This window comes from Dama dama, chromosome 12 (genome assembly GCF_033118175.1).
Source record: "Dama dama isolate Ldn47 chromosome 12, ASM3311817v1, whole genome shotgun sequence".
Taxonomy (NCBI): Eukaryota; Metazoa; Chordata; class Mammalia; order Artiodactyla; family Cervidae; genus Dama; species Dama dama.
Window position 1 is genome coordinate 792,894 of NC_083692.1, and position 27,321 is coordinate 820,214.

At 46.8% G+C, this 27,321-nt stretch overlaps 1 pseudogene; it reads left to right on the forward strand.

Annotated features, from left to right (window-relative positions):
• Positions 1-6,372: 6,372 nt before the first annotated feature.
• Positions 6,373-22,589, forward strand: LOC133065882 (histone-lysine N-methyltransferase PRDM9-like; annotated as a pseudogene).
• Positions 22,590-27,321: the final 4,732 nt, after the last annotated feature.

Below are 27,321 nucleotides of genomic sequence, written 5' to 3' on the forward strand. Positions count from 1 at the left end.
CAATCAATGTGTGTAAAACTTCAGCATTTTCTCAAAAATATAAAAATGTAATTATCATATGTTTTGGAAGCTCCACTCCTAGACATACATACAAAGAATTTAAAACAGATGTTCAAATATTAAGTTGTACACCAATATTCATAGCAGCACTGTTCTCAACAACCCAAGGTAAAAACAATGAAAATTTCCACCAACAGGTGAATTAATAAGCAAAATAAGGTAGATTCATCCATAAGATGCATTACTCTGCCATATAAAGGCATACAGTAATATATGCCATATAGTAAAATAGAGCCACAGCTGCAGGAAACAATAAGGGGCTCCTCAAAAATGAACACAGAGTTAACAGAGAGCCCATCAATTTCAGTCCAGGGAATACACCCAAAATATTTAAAACCAAGAACTGGAACAGATATGTGTATCCCATGTTCACGGAAGCATTATTCACAGTAGCCAAAAGATGGAAGCAACACAAGCGTTCAACAGATAAATGGATAAGCACAGTGTAGTATAAACACAATGGAATATGATTCAACCTTCAAAAACAAGATAACTGTCACACATGCTCTAATGTGAATGAACCTTCAAGTCATTATGTGAAGTGAAAAAAGGCCAACACAAAAGGAAAAGTGCTCTATGATTCCACCAGTACGAGATATCCAAATAAGACAAATTCCAAGTAGAATAAGGTAGCCAGGGATTGAGGGTGGTGAGTGTTTAATGGTTAGAGTGTCACTTCGGGAAAAAGAAAAGATTCTGGAGACAAATGGTGAGGATATTTTTACAACCTGAGTGCAGTTGATGCTATAGAAGTACATACTTAAAATGACTCAAATGATAAATAGTATATGTTTGTAATCACAATTAAAAAATGATACAGGTTATAACATGGAAAAGCACTGAAAAAATCCTCAGTGAAAGAAGACACACAGAAAAAGCCATGCAGATCATAGTCATCTTGTCACTTTAAATCCACAAAATTTTTTGACAAGAGGGAAAGCCGCAGTGGTGGTCCCAGAAAAAGAAAACTGCATTAGAATGGAGAAAGACATTTGCACAAAGTTTGGGCAGCTGATGCAAGTTGAAGTGGTCTTATGGATAGGATTGTAATGTGGACACCATAACTATCCCCCATTTGGGGGTTATGGGCTGGTCCCCTGAGAAAGCAACCCTGTTTTGGGTAAAACACATTGCATTTTTCGATGTGAATATAGGAAACTTTGTGCCTCTATTGAAACTTGAAGTTTTTGAAATTTTACTAGAAATTTTCAGTACAACCATGTAAGTCACATGCCAGAAAATCAGAGATGGCACCAAACATTACAAAAGAGTCCAAGACTTAACCAGACCAAATTCAACTAAAGTAGTGATGCTAATTGCCTCGTAGTAGTCCACATGGTATTAAAAGTCACCGTAGGAAGAGTAGCCACCATGCCTTGGGTGCTGAGGATGGCCCTGATGGAACTGAAACTGTGAGATGTCCGAATTCTAGTTTTTCATGTAACACTGCACCAAAGCAGCTGTCAGAACTATAGAGTGAATTCAGGGACTTCCCTGGAAGTCCAGTGGTGAAGATTCTGCACATCCACTGCAGGGAGGTCTGGGTTTGACCATAGGTCAGGGAACTAAGATCCAACATGCTGAGTTGCATGGCCAAAAAAATAAATCAGTAGAACTGCAAGATCATGTGTGATTCTCTACACTAATAATGGACTACCAGAAAGAGAAATTAAGAAAATAGTCCCCGTCCAATTGCATCCCCCCAAAACTAGAAATTTAACCAAGGACTTGAAAGAGCTGCAAGCTAAAAACTGCAAGACACAGTGCTCAATTAAACTGAACAGATATGAAAAGACATCCCATGCTCATGGGTAACAATACCATTAAAATCTCCATTCTAACCAAAGTAACGTACACATTCATGCAATCACTACCAACATCTCATTGACATATTTCACAGAAACAAAAATAATGTTAACATCCATGTGGAACCACAAAGGACCCAGAAGAGCCAAAGTGACCCTGAGAAAGGAGAACAGGCTGGCAGCACCTCCATCCCTGACTTCAATCTGCATTAGGCACCTAAAGGCACCACAAGACGTGTGGAATTGTATCAGAAACAGGCAGAGATACCAGAGAGCCCAGAAATAAATCTACAGGTTCACAGTAATCAATTTACAAGAAAGGAGCTAAGAACATACATCCAGGAAAGGACAGTCCCCTCAATAAGCCATGCTGGGAAAAATGGACACCACACAACAAGGAACAACACTGGACACCATTCTGTACCACAGACAAAAACTGACTAAAAACCCACAACTTTCCACATCAAGCCCTAACTGTCCTGGGTCCCCTGAAGATAGACACTCAGCAACAGCCATACACAGAAAGCTTCTTCCCAATTTTCCTCACCTTTTCCTTCAGCGGCACCACCTCCCTGCAGGTCCTGAGGAAACCAGGCTCGTGTCAAACTGAACTGAACCCCACAATGTCCCAAAGCCAAAGCCCTAATGGGTCCTGGGGGGCCAGACTCCCATCACCCTGGATTGAACCCCAAAATGTATCAAAGCTGAAAACCCAGTGGGTCCCAAGAAGACCAGACTCCCATCAGCTTAAGCTGAACTCCACAATGTCCCAAAGCTGAAGCCCCAGTGGGTCCTCAGTGGCCAGACTCCCAACTCCCTGAACTGAACCCCACAATGTCCCAAAGCTGAAATCCCAGTGGGTCCTGAAAAGACTCCTGTCAGCCTGAACTGAACCCCACAAAGTCCCAGAGCTGAAGCACCAGCAGGTTCTGAGGAGACCAGACTCCCATCAGCCTGAACTAACCCCACAATGTCCCAAAGCCAAAGTCATAATGGGTCCTGGGGGGCCAGACTCCCATCACCCTGGATTGAACCCCAAAATATATCAAAGCTGAAACCCCAGTGGGTCCTGAGGGGACCAGACTCCTGTCAGCTTCAACTGAACACCACAACGTCCCAAAGCTGAAGCCCCAGTGGGTCCTCAATGGCCAGATTCCCATATCCCTCAACTGAACCCCATAAAGTCCCAGAGCTGAAGCACCAGCAGGTCCTGAGGAGACCAGACACCCACTCAGCCTGAACTAACCCCACAATGTCCCAAAGCCAAAACACCAGTGTGTCCTGAGGAGACCCATCTCCTGTCAGCCTGAAGTGAACCCCACAATGTCCCAAAGCCAAAACCTGAGCAGGTCCTGAGGAGACCAGACTTCTTGTCTTCCTGAACTGAATCCCACAACGTCCCAAATCTGAAATCCCAGTGGGTTCTGAGGAGACCAGACTCCTGTCAGCAGCCACACACAGCCAAGTACTCAGTCAGAGCGGGATTTCCGCTTGGGGTGGGGGTGGGTCAGGGAGGCGGGCTCCTTGCTCCCTGCCAGCCAATGAGAACTGCAGGTCAAGCTTCCCTCACTCGCGCAGGCACAGCTAAGTGGAGACTCCGCCCCTCAGGGCAGTTCTGCTAGGTTCATTAAACTATGGAAATTCAAACTGAAATATTGCCAATATCCAAAACTTCTCCAAAATAGTTAAGGAATAATTAACTCGAAACTCTATAGAATGAAATGTAGTCACCAAATTCACTCAAATTTATTAACAGATATTTAAATTTTGAAACTATCAAAATTGTGAACATAAACTTAGAAAATATACATGCCCCTTGGTTTGGCCTGTATATCATGAGCTTTGAGTTTTAACACACAAGCTGTCAGTCCACAAAAGAAAAATATTGTGGACTTTATAGAAATAAAGATGTCTATTCTGAAAGAACTCATTCAGAAAATCAAAATACAAGCCACAAACTGGGGGAAAAATATTTGAAAAATTCATATCTGTTACAAGATTTGGACACAAAATAGACAAAGACCTCTTGAACAACCTTATAAACAATAAGTAAAGATCTAAACAGACACCCAGCCAAACAAAGTTATACACACAGTATAAAACAGAAACACGCTCAACATATACACCATTAGGGAATTAAAAATTAATGTCATGAGCTATCACACTATACAGTTGAAGCTTGGAGTCTCCCACAGCCCAAAACCCTTAATGAACATGCCTGTAAAGTTAACGTGTTAGTCACTTACTTCTGTCTGACTCTTTGCAACCCCATGGACCACCAGGCTCCTCTGTCCATGGGATACTTCAGGCAAGAATACGAGAGTGGACTGCCATGCCCTCCTCTGGGGATCTTCCCCACTTAGGGATTGAACCTGGGTCTTCTGCTATGGGCAGACTGTTTACAGTCTGAGCCACCATGAAAGCCTGAACACGCCTGTACCCATAGATTAAAGCTTCCCCAACTTTGCAGTTTAGAGAGATACTGCTCTGGAAAGCTGCGTGGTGTTCTCCATGGTTCTGCAAGTAATACACTTTTCCTTCCCATCAGCTTTGGCTGGGTTGTATCTTCTGACTCAACACCCACCAAGAGGTAAACTCACTTTCCTGGTAACATTTCTCTGTCCAGACTTGCAACCACCACTTGATACTAATTTTACAGTCAGTTGTTTTGCTTCCAATACATGGAAATCACGTTATTTTTCTGTGAGCAAATCTAGCTAAGGGCCAGAAACAGTGTCCCTAATTTCACCTTGTGAAGCCAGTAGGTGTCAAGCAAACTCAGCTCTGTGGCTCCATCCAGTTCGATGCCTCGTTTTACAGAAAACACGTGCAAGGCTTTGAGGTTTTCTTTATACCTCATTTCTGAAGGCTTTTAATACCTACAATAAATATACAAATGACTCATCAGTGCCACTTCTACTTTGAGGTTTAAAATCCTCCAAGTTTTTTCTAACATACTTACTCCATGCCTTGCATTTAAATCTTTGACCATACGTTGTTTATCCTGTGTCTCATCAGAATTTACTTACACAATTTTCCCCTGAATAATGCAGTACTCATCACATAGAGTTCTTGCCAAAACTGGATTTGGCAAGGTAGGGCACAGGTGGGCCTAGGAGAAAGTCTGGGAGCACGACTACACTCTGGTGGAGCCGAGATTCTAGTTGAGGGCACTGGAAGGAAACATCCAGCCTGAGGACAACCCGCTCACTTGAGGATCCAGGCCTAAGAGGCCATGCCTGAAAACAAGCAAAGAAAACAGCCAAGATGCGCCTGCGCACTGGAGCTACTTGACAGACACGCCCTCAGAGCAGCCAATCCCTGAGCGGTGGGGCGGGGCCTCCATCGCGCTCCGCACCCTCCCAGCGCCTATTGGCCAGACTGCCTTGGTCGCTAGGCCGATTGGTCGCTCGTGCCTGACAGGGTACTGGCGGGCTGCTGGCCCTTCACTTCGCCTCAGCGCGGGAGGACTGGACGTCCCCGAGCTACTAGCGCACCCCAAGCCGGGTTGGGCAGCGTCGCAGGACAGCGGCGAGACTGACGAGAACGCACCCTGCACAACCCTCATAAACCCTTACCTGACGACTTCAAATTCCAGGGTGAGAGGCCCCAAATCACGTCAGCTTTGAGGAACCTGAGTCCTAATCTGAAGGAAGCTAGCGTCTCGTCAGCTTCAGGGACTACAAGTCCCTTCACCCACAGAAACACCGAATCCCCTGGTGCTGCGACCCTCAAACACCTAGAGTAACCCCAGTTCCCCTCAGCCTGAGGCACCCTAAAAATAGCACCCGCAGAGACACCAAATTTCCTTAACCTTGGAGACCCTGAATACCTCAGCCTGGGAGCTCTTAAAGCTCTTCATCCTCAAGACCCCAATTGTCCTGCCTGTCAGAGACCTAAAGCGCCTTAGTAAGAAACCCCTGATTTCCTCAGCCTGAAAGATGCCAAGTTCTCTCACCCTGCACATTCTACATCAGCCAAAAGATCCCAGGTCCCCTCTGCCTGAGGACCCCAGTTCCTTCAGCCCGTGGGACCCAGATCTCCTCAAGCCAATTGACCTGTTCCTTAGATATAGAATCCACGTTATGCCCAGATTTTTCTGAGTCCCCAGGCGGAGATCCTCAAAACCTTTCTTGGAGAAATAATTCCTCTCCTGCACTGGAACAGAGCCCTGATTTCAGCCTGACCCCAGTCCAGCATTTAGGGGCTTCCAGGTCTCCTCAGGAATCCCTCTGTCACCCACAGAAATCTCCCTCCCAATGCCTTTCCTTGGAGGGGCTGAATTGTAGGGGATCCAAAGAAACCAAATCTAGTTCACATTAGGCTGGTCTGTCATAGCTAGTCAGGATCCCTCCATCCCACCAATACCCTCACCCCGACTTACCCCTCACCTTCCTTCCCTGGACACTCCACCCAAAGAAGACAAACCAGGCTCTGGACAGTGGTCTGGGCTATCTCAGCACCTTCTTCTTCCACAGGCACCTTGGCCTTGAGCACTCCAATGGCCATGAGGCCGAACAGGTCTCCAGAGGAGAGCACTGAGGGAGATGCCAAGAGAACAGAGTGGAAGCCCACGGTGAGAGGTGGAGGTGGCAAAGCTGGGCTCTAAGCCAGCTCTATAGGAAGGACACGGCGCTGGTCCCTGAAGCACCACAGACTGCTTGCCTGGGCAGCTGAGTGAACGTCTCTGTGACCGTACACAGGATGGGCATGCCTGGTCCTGTCTGAGATGGTGGGGAGGAGTGGGACAAAATAGGACACTAGATCTGTCAACTGCTTTGTGTCCAGAGAGAGTTAGGAAAATGCCCAGTGTTTGTTCAGTTAAGCAGGACACAGTCAGGAAGGAAAGTCTTCATCTCTGTCTCACAGAGACCATCCAGTAGCTTCAGGCTACTCCCTGCACAAAAGGTGGAGGAGAAGGCCCAGCTCTAAGGTCTGACTTAGATTAGTAAATCACTGATGAAATCTATTATTTTCCTTAGGCCAAAGATGCTTTCAAAGACATCTGCGTATACTTCTCCAAGGAAGAATGGGAAGAGATGGGAGAATGGGAAAAAATCCGTTATAGGAATGTGAAAAGGAACTATGAAGTGCTGATTGCTATAGGTTAACAGGAAGTGCTGGGCGCCTGTGAGCCTGGGAAACATGAAACAGGTCTTCACCCTCAGTGTTCACTTGGCCTGCTCTTAGGTGGCTTCATCTGCTCACAGTTCCCTTTTTTGTGGAGACTAAACTGCAGGAAATGTTTACAGTTCTGTACCAGAGGGAGGTTGACCCTGCAGTGCAGAGCTCACCTCTTGCCTTGTTCTAGATTCCCCCAGACCATCCTACTGGTTTCCCTGACTTTGTGACACTTTCCATTGCTTCTGTGTTTTGTTCCTCCTTCTTAGGACAAATATTTTGCTTCTTTCCAGGTTTCAGAGCCACTCAACCAACTTTCATGCATCACCGCAGGCAGGTCATCAAACCCCAGGTAGATGACACTGAGGATTCTGATGAAGAATGGACACCAAGGCAGCAAGGTGAGGGGCCAGGGGGATTTAGAGGTGTCTTTCTGAAACCAGCCTGGGCTTAGGTCTCAACTACATCTCAGCCATTAGCAAAGAAAACATAATTTTCAGCGTTCCAAAGTGGTTGTGGCTGAATATTGACATCAGCCTGAATGAAGATGAATGTATAAGTTTTCCAGTGTAATTCTCAAAAGTTTTATGTTTAAAATTTATTATTCTTTTTAAAAAGAATTATTTTTGCTAAACATTCTTAGTGAAAGGCAGTTAAAGAAACCTTAGAAATAAATTCACCAAAGAGATTTAATACTAATCTCATAATTGGTTATTGGATTAAATCTCTTAGAAGAGGAAATGATTAACATATTATGTCAAGATACATTATTTATGTATGTATATAAAACAACACATGATCTTGTTACCCTAAGGTGAAACTAATTCTTTGTTTTAATTCTGGGAAAGGGTTTGAGAGAACTATTTATTCTCCCTGATCTTTCCCACATTTCACTGACCAGAAACAGCATCAGGTAAATAAAATGAAGTACACTCATTGTAAAATAGAAGTGAGCAGCTCACTTCCTCTTCTAACTGCTCAGACAGTTTAGACGAGTTAATATTCTAGATTGGAGAAAACAGTTTAGATAGTTCTATGATTCTCCATCTGTGAATTTCTGTTCTCCCAAATTTTTTAAAATTATTTATTTATTTTTGGCTGCACTGGGTCTTTGTTGCTGTGCACAGGCCTTCTCTGGTTGCGGTGAGTGGCTTCTCATTGCAGAGCACATGCAGGCTCAGTAGTTTGTGACACACAGGCTTAGTTGCCCCGCAGAAAGTGGAATCTTCCTGGACCAGCAATCGAACCTGTGTCCTCTGCATCGGCAGGCAGATTCTCATCCACTGTGCCACCAGGGAAGTCCCTCTGTTCCCTTAGGTTATTAAAACTAGTGAAAGGGACATGAAAACAAACATTTGGTTGTCTGCAAAGGTTTTGACATAAGGAGAGATTCTTCATAGGGAATATATATATGTCACATTTCACCATACCTCTGCACATCTTAATTTACCTTCTTAACAATTTCTGAGTGTATGGCACACTCTTGCTAACTATGTACACATTAGTGTTAGTGGCCATAGTGTTCATCACTCCATCGTGTCCAAGTCTTTGCGTACCCATGGACTGTAGCCTGCCAGGCTCCTCTGCCCATGGGATTCTCCAGGCAAGAATACTGGAGTGGGTTGCCATTTCTTGCTCCAGGTGATCTTCCCAATCCAGGGATCAAAACTGCGTCTGTTGCATCTCCTGCATTACAGGCAATTCTTTACCACTGAGCCACCGGGCATATATATACACATTGCTCTACAACAAATCTGTAGAACTTTTCCATCTTGCGTGACTGAAGCCCTAACCCACTGAGTAACAATTCTCCAATCCTTCCTCCTCATAGCCCTTGGCAACCACGATTATATTTTCTGTGTTCATGGATTTGATTAATTTAGATACCTCATAGAAGTGGAATCAGGCAATATTCTTCTTTTTTGGATTGGTTCATTTCACTTAGCATATCATCAAGACTCATCCCTGATGTAGCATAGGACAGAATTCTTTTTTAAGGCTTAAAAACATTCCATTGTGTGCGTGTGTATATAACAGATATAAGATATATCTTATATATAATTTTTATCTGTTTATCCACCAAAGAGCATTTAGATTGCTTCCACATCTTGCCAACTGGGAATAATGCTGCAATGACCATAGATGTGCACACTATTTATTCAAGATCTTGCTTCCAATTTTTTATGGAAATATACTCTTGAGTTGGATTGCTAGATCATACAGCTGAGGAAACTCCATACTGTTTTCTATAAAGCTTGCAACATTTTACATTTCCAACAATAGTGTATAAGGGTTCCAATTTCTCCATATCCTTACCAAACTTGCTATTATCTTCTTATTCATATTGCTTATCAAAGAAGGTTTCAATTTGTATTTCCCTATTAATTAGTAATATTGATCATCTTTTCATATGTTTGTTGGCCATTTGTGTATCTTCTTTGGAGAAATGTCTATTGAATTCCTTTTTCCACTGTGTTAGTCAGCTCAGACTGCCATAGCAAAACAGATTGCATTCCTTAAACCACAGAAATTTGTTTTCTTACAGTGCTGGAGCATGGAAGTTTGATATCAGAGTGCCATCGTGGTCAATCAGGTTCTCTTCCTGACTTACAGGTAGGCTTCATATTGGTGTATGCTTATTAACCCCTTATCAGATACATATTTTACAAACATTTTCTACTGTCCTGTAGGTGGCCTTTTCAACTCTGTTCACTGTGTCATTTGCGGCACAGAGGTTTTAAGATTAATGCAATCTCATTTGTCTATTTTTACTTTGTTACTAATACTTATGCGCTTGGTACCATATCTAAGAAATCATTGCTGATTCACTGTCATGAAGCTTCACCTTTGTTTTCCTCTAAGAGTCTTATCAAGTCTTGCATTTAGGTCTTTAATCCATCCTGAGTTGATTTTTCTTCATGATGTAAGATCTTCGTTATTTTGCATATGGATATTTTGTTTCCCCAGCACCATTCCTTATAGGGATTAAACTTTCCCCATTGTCTTGACACTCTTGATGAAGATCATTAGACCATGTATACAGGAGTGTATTTCTGTTTATTTCTGGCTGTCTATTCTGTTCCATTGATTGGCATGTCTGTCTTTATGCCAACGGGCTTCCTCAGTGGCTCAGCAGGTGAAGAACCTGCCTTCAATGCAGGAGACACAGAAGATGCAGGTTCAATCCATGTGTTAAGAATATCCCCTGGAGAAGGAAATGGCAACCCCATCCAGTATTCTTGCCTGTGAAATCCCCTGGACAGAGGAGCCTGGTGGGCTACAGTCCAAAAGGTCACAAAGAGTCAAGACGACTCAGTGACTAAGCACACACTTTATGCCAAAACTACACTCTTTTGGTTCCTGTACCTTTGTAATATGTTCTGAAATCAGAGACCTCCAGCTTTGTTTCTAAGATTGTTTCTAAGATTGTTTTGCCTATTTGGGGTCCCCTGAGATTTGGTATTAACTGTAGGATGGATTTTCTGTATCAGAAAAAAATTCCATTGGGATTTTAATAGGAATTGCATTGAATCTTTAAATTGCTTTGGGTAGTATGAACAGCTTAATAATATTAAGTCTCCAAATCCATAAACATGAGATGCCTTTCTATTTACTTATGTCAGATTCCTTTCAGCAATACTTTGTAGTTTTCAATGTATAAGTCTTTCATCTCCTTAAGTTTACTCCCAATTATTTCATTCTTTTTGATGCTATTATAAATAAGATTATTGGGACTTCTCTGCGGGTCCAGAGGCTAAGACTCCACACTCCCAATGCAGAGAAATTGGGTTCAGTCCCTGGTCAGGGAACTAGATCCCACATGCCGCAACAAAGACCTGGCACAAATAAATAAATAAAAATAAATTATTTTTAATTTAAATTTAGATCTTGACTATAGCTTTAAAAAAATAAAAAATAATTAGGATTGTTTTATTATTTTCCTTTTTGGAATGGTCATTGTTAATGAATGGAAAGATATTTGAATGCTGATTTTGTACCGTGCAACTTTCTGTACAGGTTTTTTTATGTGTGGGTGGAATTTTAAAGATTTTTCTGTACATAAAGTCATGTCTTCTGTGAACAGACATAATTTTACTTCTTTCTTTCCAAATGGAAGCCTTTTGTTTCCTTTTCTAACCTAATGCCCTGGCTAGGACTTCTAACATTATGGTGAATAGAAGTGTTGAGAATGGGCACCCTTGCCTCTTTATGGATCTTAGAGAAGTTTTCAGCTTTTCACCGATGACTATGATGTTAGAGGTAGACTTTTCATATATGACATTTATTATATTGAAGTCACTTCCTTATGTTTCTACTTTGTTGAGTACTTTTGTCATGAAAGGCTAGTAAATTTATTAGATACTTTATGGGCATCAGATGAGGCACAGATGAAGTTTCATATTTCTTTTTAATTCTAAGAAAATTATGTAATGCTCCCAGTGGAAGCATAGGAGTTGATGATACAGAAATCATTTCCAATTCCTCCTTTGATAATCCTTGTCCTTGTCACTCTCTGGCTCAGAATTATGTGTCCTTAATTAGAATGCCCAGAGTTTGGAAATATTTACCAACCAAAACACTGATTCTCATCATTTTTACGTATACCTTCTTCGATAGCCTTCAGAGTGGAGCACAGTAAACACCAGAAGGTGAGTATTTCCCAAATCCTGTTGCAAAAATATCCTCCTCATGGATCCAGTCACAGGTGAGAATAGGAGAAAACACAGAGATCCTGGAGACAGCTGCCTTCCTGTCCTGGATCTTTAGCACACTGTCTGATATCATCACCACCTTTATAGTTAGTAAGAACAACAACCATAGTATCCTGTTCTATTGTTACATTATTTTCACAATATTTCAGACTTTAAGCATTTTATGTGAATAAACTTACTTAAACCTTAAAACAATCCTACAGTACCTATAAGTAGGTATATAACTATCACCATTATAGATCACAAAACTGAGGTTAAAAAAATGATTGACTATATCCCCGAGATCACAGTATCACTGGTAGTGCAGTCTAATCGAAAGCACTTTTTCTAAACTCCTTACAAAATGATTAAAGCTTCCATAGTTCTATGAAGTTTATTCATACATCTTTATATCATTCATCTGAGAGATGTTTTCAACCTCAGTTCTTTTGTGCTATGCTAGGGAGGGATATGCTAAGACATCTGATTAAGAGAAGCTTAAGGACATGTTGGGCAGTTTTTAGAGCAGATGGCCCAGAAGCTTAAGGACGTGCTGGGCAGTTTGTAGAGTGGATGGTCCAGGATGAAGAAGCTTAAGGACATGCTGGGCAGTGTGTAAAGTGGACAGTCCAGGATGAAGAAGGTGACAGGATCCCTACCTCAGAGCCTCCCACTCCAATAAGAGGAAGCAACTCGCAACCCTGACAAGCCTCAGGTTTATGACTGAAAAGCAACGAATAAGAAATTAGCTGAAGGACTTCACATAGATTACCCACTTTTGAGTAGAAACCCATCATCTGGGCATCATTTCAAATGCTCATTCTTGCAGGAGGGAGTAACAGCTCCTTCCTCTGAGCTCTAATTCGGCAACTCTCCTGTTTGGAATCATGTGTTTAGCCTAACCCTGTGTTGTGAGCTTTGAGAGCCTAGCCCATACCCATTAATTCTCAAAAGTCCAGGCCCAGCTCAAAGCCCCTGAGGGACCCCTGAATGTTTTGTGAATGAGTGACTCCACATTTAAACATTCATCTAGGAGTAGGAAGGTCAAATAGTGCTGAAGATAGTGTCTGTGAGCTAGACTTCAAGTATACATGCAGTTGAAGGGATAAATTGATGGCAGGGATGTACACTCACATTCATACTATATTAAATAGCTCACACAACAATTTGTTGAAATGTTATTAAATTTCATGTCCACTGTAACATTTAGAATTAGCATGTATACCAATTTATGGATCAGGAAACTGAGGAGAACCAGCTAGTCATACAGCCTTGTTCTAGCAGAATTGATGAGACCAGCTACTTTAATTCCAAACATTGTCTCTAAGAGGACATGGCAACCTGCAACTTTCATCTCATTTTCTTTATTGTCTAAATGTGTTTCTGCCGATTTTTTATTGTCTAAATGTGTTCTGTCTTTTCTCTTCTCAATCTCACTGCTTTGTCACCTTATTTTCCAGATGTGTTTTGTCCCCTCTCTAATTTTCCATACTTCCTCGTCCATCAAAGGACCACTAATTAACAGAAAACCCCCTGGATTTCTCTATGAGCCCTTACCCTCTTCTTTCCCTGACCTCCAGCTATTATCCCTGCCTTGCTCTCACTTTTATGCAGAAAGTTGCAGGGAAAGAACCTTAAGATATGAATTCTAGTTTTGATTTATTACCCACTTAGGTCCTTATTTTACACTCCAGTGTTCAGACCACACCTCCACCAGGTATTTCCAAGAATTGTCAAAGTATTAACTAAAGTAATGCATGTGAAAACACTTCATAAAGTCCTAAAGAACTAAAGAAATGCATGTTGTCTTTTACTCACATGGAAGAGAATGTCCAGGGCACCATTAAGTAAGGAATCTAGTTTGAAGGAATTGCCGGGAGCAGCAAAATTGCTGAAGACAAGTGGCTCCAAGCAGGCTCAGAAACCAGTGCCCCATCACAGAAAAGCAAGGACCCCTGGACAGTACCCCAGACAAAACGTTGGTAAGAGAAATTTTGGGGAGTTCCTCTAATTAGTTCCTCTAATCCCTGTAGAAAAACTAATAAGCATGGTCTAAGTGTGTGGCATGGACTTTGGGTAGGCGAGGGTTTAAGCTGGACTGATCTGAGACATGAAGTTAGCACTGGGGCCTTGGGAAAATCTTATACATTTTCTGAGGTCCTGATTGCTATCTGTAAAGTGAAGATAAGGATACATAATTCATACAGTGCTTGAAAGCCTTACATTAAATGTAAAAGTCTGACACCTACAAGTAGTTCAATAAATCCAACTGTGATAAGAGGAACCATGCTTTGTTAGTGTTTATGCCCAGACCTCTGCTCAATGCCTTACTTGTCATGTGCCCTTAACATCTATTTTCTGAGTAGATGTGTCGGTGAACTATTTCCTAAGTAAGAAGGTTGTGAAGTTAAACCTACTAACGGGACGTGCAGGAAGCTATCACTGAACTGGGCATCTGTGGTCAGTGTGGAGCCTCAGTCTCCTGAACCAGTAGTTAAAGGGAAATGAAAAAAAGTATAGAGAAGGGACTTCCTGGGAGTTAAGTGGTTAAGACTCCACACTTCCACCACAGGAGGAGTGGGTTCCATTCCTAGTCTGGGAACTAACATCCCACAAGCCATGCAGTGTGCCAAGAAATAAATAATGTAACATTAAAATTACAAAAGTAAAAGTTTGAAAACTACATGTAAGAAAGTTTTAACAAAGAGTATAGATGAACAGGTAGGAGATCTCACACTTTTTGATAAAACAGGGACTAATTCTCCAGACCCCATCAGCCTTGCTAAGCTTCTGTTCTCCATCTTAGAACTCAGAAGAAAGGAGACTGGAGTGAAGAGGTACAGTCTACAAGAAAGAAAGGGCCACATGTACCAAGAGGTCATCGAGCCCCAGGATGACGACTACCTCTGTGAGTGACCCTGCTGGCCCTCTCACGGAGAAGGGGCTACGAGGTCTTGGTCCACTAACCTCACCTCACCATTTGGTCCCCCGGCCATCCCCTTCCTCTATGACTTGGGGTGCAGGATCGAGGCCAAATGCCATGAATGCCCCAGTTCTTTCTGAAGGTCGTTACCACCAGCAACTTCACTATACCTCCTCTCATCCCTGTTCTCACCTCCAGATTGTGAGGAGTGTCAGAACTTCTTCATCGACAGCTGTGCTGCCCATGGGCCCCCAAGCTTTGTAAAGGACTGTGCAGTGGAAAAGGGGCATGCCAATCGCTCAGCCCTCACTCTGCCCCCTGGGTTAAGCATCAGACTGTCGGGCATCCCTGACGCTGGGCTTGGAGTCTGGAATGGGGCATCCGATCTGCCGCTGGGCCTGCATTTTGGCCCCTGTGAGGGCAAGATCACTGACGATGAAGAGGCCGCCAACAGTGGATACGCCTGGCTGGTGAGAAGCACCCGTTTCCCTGTCCTCTGGCCTCTAATTGCTTCTATGTGGTGGGGGGTACTTCATGTCTACATGCAAGGACGCAGATGGTGATAACATGGATGGCAATGACACAGTCAGCCCTGTGTACTGTGTGCCCTGGGCGTGAACACAGGACTTCCATCTAAAGGTCAGAGGAGAGGTGGGACCACAGTGTACAGACACTCAGGACCTCTATCTAAAGGTCAGAGGAGAGGTGGGACCACAGTGTACAGACACTCAGGACCTCTATCTAAAGGTCAGAGGAGAGGTGGGACCACAGTGTACAGACACTCAGGACCTCTATCTAAAGGTCAGAGGAGAGGTGGGAACACCTTGGTACACACTCACAGGACCTCTATCTAAAGGTCAGAGGAGAGGTGGGACCACAGTGTACAGACACTCAGGACCTCTATCCAAAGGTCAGAGGAGAGGTGGGACCACAGTGTACAGATACTCAGGACCTCTATCTAAAGGTCAGAGGAGAGGTGGGAACACCTTGGTACACACTCACAGGACCTCTATCTAAAGGTCAGAGGAGAGGTAGGAACACAGTGTACAGACACTCAGGACCTCTATCTAAAGGTCAGAGGAGAGGTGGGAACACAGTGTACACACACAGAGGACTTCCATCTAAAGGTCAGAGGAGAGGTGGGACCACAGTGTACAGACACTCAGGACCTCTATCCAAAGGTCAGAGGAGAGGTGGGACCACAGTGTACAGACACTCAGGACCTCTATCTAAAGGTCAGAGGAGAGGTGGGACCACAGTGTACAGACACTCAGGACCTTTATCCAAAGGTCAGAGGAGAGGTGGGACACAGTGTACAGACACTCAGGACCTCTATCTAAAGGTCAGAGGAGAGGTGGGACCACAGTGTACAGACACTCAGGACCTCTATCTAAAGGTCAGAGGAGAGGTGGGACCACAGTGTACAGACACTCAGGACCTCTATCTAAAGGTCAGAGGAGAGGTGGGAACACCTTGGTACACACTCACAGGACCTCTATCTAAAGGTCAGAGGAGAGGTAGGAACACAATGTACAGACACTCAGGACCTCTATCTAAAGGTCAGAGGAGAGGTGGGAACACAGTGTACAGACACTCAGGACCTCTATCTAAAGGTCAGAGGAGAGGTGGGAACACCTTGGTACACACTCACAGGACCTCTATCTAAAGGTCAGAGGAGAGGTAGGAACACAGTGTACAGACACTCAGGACCTCTATCTAAAGGTCAGAGGAGAGGTGGGAACACAGTGTACACACACAGAGGACTTCCATCTAAAGGTCAGAGGAGAGGTGGGACACAGTGTACAGACACTCAGGACCTCTATCCAAAGGTCAGAGGAGAGGTGGGACCACAGTGTACAGACACTCAGGACCTCTATCTAAAGGTCAGAGGAGAGGTGGGAACACCTTGGTACACACTCACAGGACCTCTATCTAAAGGTCAGAGGAGAGGTAGGAACACAGTGTACAGACACTCAGGACCTCTATCTAAAGGTCAGAGGAGAGGTGGGAACACAGTGTACACACACAGAGGACTTCCATCTAAAGGTCAGAGGAGAGGTGGAACACAGTCTACAGACACTCAGGACCTCTATCTAAAGGTCAGAGGAGAGGTGGGAACACAGTGTACACACACAGAGGACTTCCATCTAAAGGTCAGAGGAGAGGTGGAACACAGTCTACAGACACTCAGGACCTCTATCTAAAGGTCAGAGGAGAGGTGGGAACACAGTGTACACACACAGAGGACTTCCATCTAAAGATCAGAGGAGAGGTGGGAGCACAGTGTACAGACACACAGGACCTCTATCTAAAGGTCAGAGGAGAGGTGGGAACACTGTGGTACAGGCACACAGAAGTGACTCCTCCTTGCGGAGCCCTTGCCTTCAATGAACCAAGAGACTCAGACTTGGAATGATGAGTAAGGAGCTTGCCGTGTGGTCTGACTAGCAGTTGAATCTATGCAGGCTGAAAAGCACCAATGACTACAGAGGGAAATAGCTCTTCTCTTGCTTCCTACCAATAAAAAAGAAAAGAAAGAGGAAAGCTTGTAAGTCTTTTTCTGACACTCAGATCACCAAAGGGAGAAACTGCTACAAGTATGTGGATGGAAAGGACACGTCTTGGGCCAACTGGATGAGGTGAGTGCAGTGAGTCTGCAGTGTGTAGACATTGATACTCCCTCAATCCCATGCCCCTTTCCTTCTCAAACCAGCTCCCTCAACAGCTTTCACATCTTCTTTCCTCTTTTCCCTCCATATCATGCTCTTTCATTTCAAAAGACACTAGAAAGAAGGAAATAAAAATATGGCATGTGCCATCAAGATAGAAGTCTACATGCTGAACAAAACTGGTGAACTTGAAAACAACTTGAGAGTCTAGATTCAGCAGGGACACTTTAACTCACTTAATGGACACTTACCAGGCACTTTATGTTTCAGTTTAGATAGTGAACTTCGTTACTGAAGCAGATCACACAATCCATGTCCTTTGGGAGAACATACTGCAAACAGACATTAGCCTATTGATTTTAGGAACAGTAACCTTATTTTTTCTATCTTTGAGTAACTACACAGCGCCAAGATAACCTAATACAGGAGACCTTGACTCCACGTGGGCAACAACCTCCTCAGGCTTGGTTCCAGTGAGAAGTGGGCCCTGAGACCTCAGAAGGAATGGAGAGCAGGATGGCCCTGAGCAGGGCCGTTCTCTGAGGGCCTCTCCTTTCATCAGGGCAGGCAGACAGTGAACAAATTATTACTGTTCTGTGTCTCAAGCTATATCAGAGCTCTCTCTAATTTTCTGTGGGAGGGGGTAGGCAAGCAAATAGGACACTGGATACACGTGGGGAGATGGGAGAAAGCCTCAGGAGAGAAGGCAGGCTGGGGTGAGTGCTGAGGGCTGTGTGCTAGCGAAGGAGCACCAAGTCCTGTGGATGAAAGAGAACTTAATTCAGAGTTTAGAGGAGCTGGAGGTCACCAGCCTTACGGACAGTCCAGGTGGAGATGAGTCTGGAACTGGGCTCTGGAAAATGGCTAATTAGGTAAGGAGAGAAAAGCATGGGAATTCACATGGCCTGGTTGAAGGTGTGAACAGAAGGTCCACATGAGGGGCAGCCTCAGAGGCAGAAGGCAAGGAGGTGGGCATGGTTGGAGAGTGGAGGGCACTCATCACCTGAGGTTTCTTTCCCTTTCCCGGCCTCGCCCCCAGGTATGTGAACTGTGCCCGGGACGACGAGGAGCAGAACCTGGTGGCCTTCCAGTATCACGGGCAGATCTTCTACCGAACCTGCCAGGTGATCAGACCGGGCTGTGAGCTGCTGGTCTGGTACGGGGATGAGTATGGCCAGGACCTTGGCATCAAGTGGAACAGCAGGGGGAAGAGTGAGCTTGCGACTGGGAGAGGTGAGTGTCACCCCTCTTCCAGCACCCCACCCCATCCTGGGAGCCTCCATGGTCCAGTTTCGAAGCAGAGTACAATCCAGTCCAAAGTCAGTTGAGTTGCAATTAAAATGCCTCAGAATTTGATCCTTTTCATATGATTGTTAGGAAAAATTTTTATATTAAAAATGTTAGTTCTAATTTTTAATATTTCATGCAAAATAATATGTAACATCACCTTCTGCTGAAAGGCTTAGAGCAAAAAGCGACTTTTGTATCACCTGCCACTTCTCTGCCCTTTACTGTTTCTTCCTCATTTCCTCCCATTTCTAAGCGACACATGTACAGTGATGTGCATTCAGTTACTGTTCCAGTTTATTGTCATGTGAGCTCATGCTCTGTGCCAGATGGGGCTCCACGCACCGAAACAGACAGGACCACTGCCCTGGGGCAGCAGAGGCTTCATACCAAACAGGGGCTGGTGCTCTGAGGAAAACCAGCGCAGGGAACGTGCCTCGGGTCAGCGTGAGCAGAGGGTGGGGTGTGGTGCGGGATGGTGCGGCAGGGTCTCTGCAGAGATAACACCTGCGGGGAAGGATTCCAGGCAGGGGAGCAGCCAGTGCCACAGCCCCGGGGTCTGGAAGAGAGGCTATGCCAGGGGTCGCGGGAGGAAGCACAGAGGGAGAGTAAGGAGGCTGGATGGGACACGGAAGCCTCAAGGCCTGTGTCCACATGCAGGCCCCAGGGGTCTTCCTGGATGACACAGAACAACCGTGAGGCTTTCAGCTGCAAGCAGCATGTTCTCTGTTCTGTGACGATGCTTTGGTTCATTTTTGGGAAGAGACAGCACTGGGGAGTCCCTTCAGGGGTCAGTTCATTGCCAGACATGAGGGGAGAGTGGGTGGCTAAAGATGTTGGGAGTGAGGGTGTGAAGAGTCTGGCTGGAGATGTATTTTTAAACAGGGCTTCCTAGTGCATGTTAAATGGACTAAGCCTGAATGAAATAAATCATGTATGAACACTGATGAGGCTTTAGAAAGGACATGCCTTTATTTTCTGATTTATGGGAAACTGAGAGAGGAGCAATTTGTGAACCAATTGGGGCAGCAGGAGCCAGAGACCTGTAGTCGTGGGACCTGGGCCGCTCGGTCTCATCCAGTCTCAAACCCACTTCCTGCAGAGATTGGCACAAAGGCTGCTCTTTGAACAAGGAGTCACAAAGTCAGCTTTACTCACACCTGCTCTAACCAGCCCCCTGTGCTGCCTCCCATATGCAGAAAGCTCTAGGCCAGGCGCCCCTAACTTAATAGACCCTTTCCCCTCACAGGGAGCCATTTAGGAGAATCCATTTAAGTCATCAACTCTTATCTCTCAGTAGGGTAAAACACCTGTGGCCACTGTGATGTGACTTTTCCGATAATTACACGCAGGGAAAGTCCATGCAGATCCATCTCTATCAGGAGAGATACTGCCTCTGATGCTGCTAGAAGGTCCCTATCTGGGTGATATGTAAAAAAGGCCCTTGACACCAGCTTCCTGGATTTCTGTAGATGTAGAGAATAAGAGTGGAATGGAAAAGTGGACCATAAAGACACACTCGATGGGAGACAAATCCTGCCCTGTCAACACTTAGATGATTAGTGGGGCAGGCCTGACCATGGCAAACCAGCTACCTGACCAAAAGCTTCCTCTCTCAGCAGAACCAAAGCCCAAGATCCACCCATGTGCCTCCTGCTCTCTGACCTTCTCCAGTCAGAAATTCCTCAGCCCACACTTCCAACGCAGTCACCCCTCTCAGACCCTCCTGAGACCATCTGAAAGAGACCTCCTCCAACCAGAGGATCCCTGCCCAGGCAATCAAAATCAGCGATATTCCAATCCACACAGCCCGAGTGACAAACCTGAGGGTCAGAAGGCCAAGGACAGGCCCCAACAATTGCTGAAAAGCATAAGGCTGAAGAGGATTTCAAGGGCCTCTTCCTACTCACCCGGAGGACAAGTGGGGGGTTCTGGGGTGCATGAGAGAATGAAAGACGAGCCCAGCACAAGCCAGAAACTGAATCCAGAGGACACAGGCACACTGCTCACGGGGGCAGGGGTCTCAGGGATTATGAGAGTCACGTACAGAGAGTGTGGGCAAGGCTCTAAGGACAGGCCAAGTCTCACCACACACGAGAGGACACACACAGGGGAGAAGCCCTATGTTTGTGGGGAGTGTGGGTGAAGCTTCCATCATGGGTCAGTCCTCATCAGACACCAGACGACACACACAGGGGAGAAGCCCTATGTTTGCGGGGAGTGTGGGCAAAGCTTCCATCATGGGTCAAATTTCATCACACACCAGAGGACACACACAGGGGAGAAGCCTTATGTTTGTGGGGAGTGTGGGCGAAGCTTCAGTAAGAACTTCAACCTCATCACACACCAGAGGACACACACAGGGGAGAAGCCCTATGTTTGCGGGGAGTGTGGGCGAAGTTTCAATCAGAAGTCAGATTTCATCACACACCAGAGGACACACACAGGGGAGAAGCCCTATGTTTGTGGGGAATGTGGGCAAAGCTTCAGTCAGAAGTCAGATTTCATCATCCACCAGAGGACACACACAGGGGAGAAGCCCTATGTTTGTGGGGAGTGTGGGCAAAGCTTCAGTCAGAAGTCAGATTTCATCATACACCAGAGGACACACACAGGGGAGAAGCCCTATGTTTGTGGGGAGTGTGGGCGAAGCTTCCGTCAGAAGTCAGCCCTCATCATACACCAGAGGACACACACAGGGGAGAAGCCCTATGTTTGTGGGGAGTGTGGGCGAAGCTTCAGTGATAAGTCAAATCTCATCTCACACCAGAGGACACACACAGGGGAGAAGCCCTATGTTTGCATGGAGTGTGGGCAAAGCTTCATTCAGAAATCCGTCCTCATAAGACGCCAGAGGACACACACAGGGGAGAAGCCCTATGTTTGTGGGGAGTGTGGGCGAAGCTTCATTCAGAGGTCAGATTTCATCATCCACCAGAGGACACACACAGGGGAGAAGCCCTATGTTTGCAGGGAGTGTGGGCGAAGCTTCAGTCGGAAATCCATCCTCATCAGACACCAGAGGACACACACAGGGGAGAAGACCTACGTTTGCAGGGAGTGTGGGCAAAGCTTCAGTCAGAAGTCCCTCCTCATCACACACCAGAGGACACACACAGGGGAGAAGCCCTATGTTTGCGGGAGTGTGAGTGAGTCATGACCAACAAACCACATTTTAGCCACAAGAGGATTACTGCAGCCACCCCATCCTCAGCTCTAAGGGGGCCTCAGAGGAGGTCTGTGACCCATTACTGTCCCCAAGAGTATGAGGAGAGACTTCCCAGGTGGTCCACGGGTCAAGACTCCAATGCAGAGACCCACGTTCAATACCTGATTGGGGAACTAGCTCCCACAGGCTGCAACTAAGACACAGCACAGCCGAATAAATAAATATATGATAAATATTTTAAAGAAAGAGTGTGATAAGCACACACTTACTTGTTAAATAGACCTTCCACTTTCATGACAGGACAGGAGGTAGATAAACAGCAGAGGGTTTCTTGAGTGTTCTGAAGATGTTCGTGCCAATTGCCTTCATGGGTTTTGTACTCCTCTTCTAATAAATTTTGTCTCCAAACAAATCTGAAGCCCAGACTATGCACCCATTCCACACTTATTACTGACAGCAGTGGGGTCCAGTGGTAGATGAACACTTCAGAAGGCATAATTCTGGAGCCAACTCAGTTAGGTCACTGGATAGTCAGTTCCTGAGTCCAGGGAGAGGAATCTAGGGTTTGAGACAGACTCACTGGGGAAAGGGATTCCCCAGCCTCCTGGGAAGTGTGGCTTCTCCTCCTTATAGACCTCGACTGTCCTTTGGCCTCTCCTGGTGGCCCTCTGGTTCCCTCTGACTTCTGTAGCCTCAAAGGTGAAGGCCACGTGCACGTGTGTGTGTGTGTGTGTGTGTGCGTGCACGCCTGGCTCAGCATGGGCCATCTGATCTCTGCCGCTCCCTCAGGGTCATCACAGCATCTGGACTCCAGATTCGACCACAGAGGTCCAGTTCTCAGCCCTGCCCTCAGCAGCTGCGTGAGCTGGGGCAAGACGTTCAAGCTCTCTGTGTCTCTATTCTCATCTGTGATACGGGGTGGGAGCACCAGCATTTTGGTGTGATGCATAAGCACACGCGGAATCTGGCAGAGGCTGGCTGAGAACGCAAGCCCCACCATTGCTGTCCTTTGTGTTTTTTTCTTCAATCTTTTTTTATTTTTTAATAGAAGGATAATTGCTTTACAGAATTTGTTTTCTGCATGTCCTCCGGCCCCCACACCTTCCAGGTCTTCAGAGCTAGATGAGGAAAGGGCTGTTTAGGCACTGGGCTGCCCTGATGAGGGGGTGTGAGATCAGGGGTGCTAAGGGAGGGCGACCTCCCTTCCCACCCGAGCCATTCCTGCTGAGTTGGGCAGCCCCACGACCCCTCCACAGACAGGAAGTGCCCACAGTCGTCACCCCTGCCGAGAACAGAGCCTGGAGCCGTGTTTGCAGGAAATCCCCGTTCAGCCCCAATCCCACCCCCACACGGAGGGTCCTTGAAGCCCACACCACGGCTTCTCTATGCATGGGCCTGGTACTTTTGCCCGTGCACTCTGGTCAACGCTGTCACGACCTTGAAATTGTTAACCATGGAATAGTTCGTCCTTACACTTCCCTTTCATGAGTGAAGTCTGATGGGCCCCAGGGTGCGCTGTGAGCAGAGCAGATGCTCACACAGCACAGGTCCCAGGGTGACCAGGCTGCACGAGGGGACAAGGTGGACAAAAAGCCCCCCCACCCTGGGTGAGTGAGGGTGGTGACCGCCCCAGGAAGCCACGCTTGCTCAGACCCGGGAACCGAGCTCTGACACAGAGTGGGGGCAATGGGGTTCTTAAGGTCGACCACACCCTCCCCTCTGTGAATGACCTCTGCCCTGGCCTGATCCTTCAAGAAGGGGTTCAGGAGGCTGAAGTCCGCCCGGCCACCAGAAGACACCAAGGGGAGAGTGGGCCATGGGGAGGGGGGCGGAGTATGCAAACTCCAGGACTTGGGCAATGGCCCTCAGTTCCCTTCGTGTGCCAGGCTTGTGAAGCGTCTCTACATGAATCGTGTCAGTAATAACCACCCACTATTATTTTCCGGTTTCTATGCTTTCTTAAAGGAACGTGTTTGTCTGTGGCTTGGTTTCCCTACAGGAAGGGAAGCCACGTAATTTCCCCATCTTCTGTGGCTTCAGGCCAGGGCCACGGGAGGGAGAGTTAGCGGTGGTGCAGGCAGAGGGGCTTCAGCTGAAAAACGGTGGGGACCCAGAAACCTGCAGGGGCTTCTCACCTGTACCTCCCACCAGAGCTGGGCCTGGAATCCCCTGGAAGGCTGAGCAGGTCAAAGCTTCTCCCTCCCCTCCCCTCAAAAAGCTGACTCCTGGGGCCAGCCCACAACACCCCCAAATCCCCCATCACCCACAGCCCCACACAGGCCCTCCCTCACAGAAGTGGGATGACCTGGATGGTGGCACAGATGGTATGTGACCCCAGAGCTGGGGGTCTCAGTTGACCTTGAGCAAGGAGGCTGGTGCTTTACACAGCCTCCCAGCCCAGGGAGCTGCCAGCAGCCACAAGCCATGATCTGAAGCGGAGCTGGGAGATGGGGAGTGGCGATGCAAGCTGTCTGAGGTCCCATCCTGTCCCCACGACAGCGGTCAGGCCCCACCTGACACTGGGACTGCCCTGCACGGGCACACAGGACACCAGCAGTCATGGGATGGACAGCCAGTTGCCTCTGCTGCATGCTCCACCATGACCACAGCGGCCCCACGGCTGTACCAGCCCCGCCTGTGCGCGGCTCTGCTTGACTGCCAGGACTTGGGGACCCTGGGTTAGTCGGTGAGGGCAGAGCTCCAGAGGCCAAGCCTGTCTTCTGCTGCCAGGCCCACCCTGGTCACCAGACTCATGAGCCCAACTGGTGTCTGAAGCCTTTGGGAGAATGACGCCACAGACCCTGACCTCAGAGCTCAGACTCCTGAAAACTTACTAAACAGATTATTTTTAGTCTTTTTTTTGAAGTGGGATGTTGGCAGGAAAGGGGAAGGGGAATGACTTCCTTCGTGGTGCTGTGGTTAAGAATCCACGTGCCAATGCAGGAGACACGGGTTCAATTCCTGATCTGGGAAGACCCCATGTGCTGTGGAGCAACTAAGTCCATTCACAACTACTGCAGCCCAAGAGCCTAGAGCCCGTGCTTGCCAACCAGGGCAGCCACCACAGGGAGAAGTTCAGCACAGAAATGAGAGAGTAGTCCCCACGCCCTACAACCAGAGAAAAGCCCGCACATCAGCGAGGACCCAGCACAGCCAAAAATAAGTAAATAATCTTTTTTAAAGTAGGAGGTTGCAGCATTCCCTGCTGGTCCAGAGGCTAAGACTCTGAGCTCCCAACACAGGGGGCCACGTTCAATCCCTGGTCAGGGCACTAGATCCCACATGCTGCAACTGAAGGCCCTGCATGCCACAGCTAAGACCCAGAGCAGCCGGTTAAATGAATACTTAAAGATAGGAGTCTGTTCATCTGTCATCAAGAGAAAACTGCAACATTTTAGAGAAAGAAAAAAAAAAAAAAAAAAAAACACAAAGATCTTATTTTGCAAGTTCTTATGGCTGATTGCAAAAATTTTCTCATAAGATTCAGCTGTTTAAAAAAAAGAAATTTAGAAAATACAGAAACTAAAATCCACCCGTAAATGTGTAGGGAACACCAGTTACTGCAGCATCTGACCACCACACACAGGAATACATGTGCATCTTTTTCTTCTACAAAAGCTTTCAGCCTCTACCGCGCTCCCCACCAGCCTCTGCTCTGCTCACCAAGAAGACTGCGCTTTGGCCTCCTGACCAGCGGGTTTCTGTTGAACTCAGGGAGGAGGAGGAGCAGGGCTGTGTGGCTGGGGGCATCTTCTGGCCCTCAGTGAGGAGAGAAGCACGAGTGCTCTGCCTCTGGGTCCAGTAACTGCAGGGGCCTCAGGGAAGCCTCCTGGGAAGAAGCCTCTAAAATGCTTTCCCTGCAGTCTCCACAGTTACAGCACGTCCCACGTCTCAGGATTCGGCTGTGAGTTAACAAATCCTCTCTTGTTGGACGGAAAAGTGTTTCCACGGAGAGTCTGCCCAGATCTTGGCCTAGTTTGGTTCTTTTGGGCGTGAAGTGTTTCCACAGAGGATATCTCTGGATCTCAGCCTCTGTTGGTACAGATTGAATAGACAGTACATTCAGGGCTCAGGGAAGTTAGTTCTCAAGCTCCCTGGGTTTAGGGCTACAGCGCTTCCTCACCTCCACCCCTTCCACGGTCATGGAGCCTTCTCTTCCAGAAGAAGGTGTTTGGCAACATCAGCCACAAAGACACATACTAAAGAGGAGAAAGGCCACGACAGGCAGGGCTGGGTGTTCCTGGGTGAGCAGAGGGGCCTTGGACACTCCATGCTGGACCCCTGCCCCACCGGCTTCTCCTCCTTCTTGCTGAGCATGCAGCTTTCACCTGCTGTGTGCCTGCCAGTGATGGGCTCCCAAGGCACAAAGCTGGGGTTGGCGATGGGGGAGGTGGATGCCAGGGAACCCGAGACCCTGCAGCAGGTCAGTGCACTGTGGACGAGCGCTGGCCTCACTGACCGGTTAGGCCCTGTGCACTCAGGACACCCTCTCTGGACCCCAGGTGGAGGTGCTGATGCCCCCAGTGCCCACCTGGGTCTCAGGAGGTGGAAGAGAGACCGGGTTGTCCTTCCCACCTCCTGCCCAGAGAATGACAAAGGCCAGTTCCCAAAAGTGGGAGCAGGGTGGGCAGAGTGAGTCTTGGGTCTCACAGGGTCCCTGTGAAGAAGGGTTTACTGCTGCCTGGATCCCTCTTGGCTTGTTCTCCTTCTGTGTTGTCTTCACATCAAATCACAAGGACGAGGCAGTCCAGGTGCCCACAGCATCACTCGCCCAGGTGCTGACAACCCTCCTTATTTATTATGGGCAGTGAGACAGGGTGGCTGGTGTGACGCTCCCCTGGACCAGAGAGGAGACCCCCCAGGCTGTGTCTCTTCTACTCCTGAGACCCAGGTGGGCACTGGGGGCAGAGCACCTCCAGCTGGGGTCTGGAGAGTGTTCTGAATGGACAGGGCCTAACTGTCCAGTGTGGCTTCAGGGGGTATGGGCAAGAGGGGTACTAACTCCTTTTTAAATATTTCAGACAACCACTCACTTCCTTTTGGTTTTTGGTTTCAGATCTTTTTTATATGATCCATTTTCAGAGTCTTTATTGAATTTTTTACAATATTGTTTCCATTTTATGTTTTGATTTTTTGATTGCAAGGCATGTGGGATTATTACCAAGTCCAAGCTCACTCTGCTTTCCTCACAACAGGCCAATAAATCAGAGGCAAGGTGCTGAGGCAAGGAATACGACTTTACTTGGAAAGTCAGCAGACTGAGAAGATAGCAGACTAACATCTTGAAGAAACCATCTTGTCAGGGTCTGGATGCCAGTGTCTTTCATAGAACACAGAGCTGGGAGGTGAGGAAATAAAGTAAAAAGGCCATTAACCTGCCAAACATCTCCTGGAATGGCCAGCCTCGGAGGGAGATGTGTTACTTTCTCCCTTCCTGTAGCCATCCACAGGTGGACAGGTCCTGGATAAAGGCAGAGGGGTGGGGTTTCCTGAGGCAGGCCATTATGTATGGACAGTATCCCTGTAGCAAACAGACCAACAGGAAGCAAAAGTTGAAGTAAAACATTCAACATGGAGTCAGATTTTGTTCTTCCCT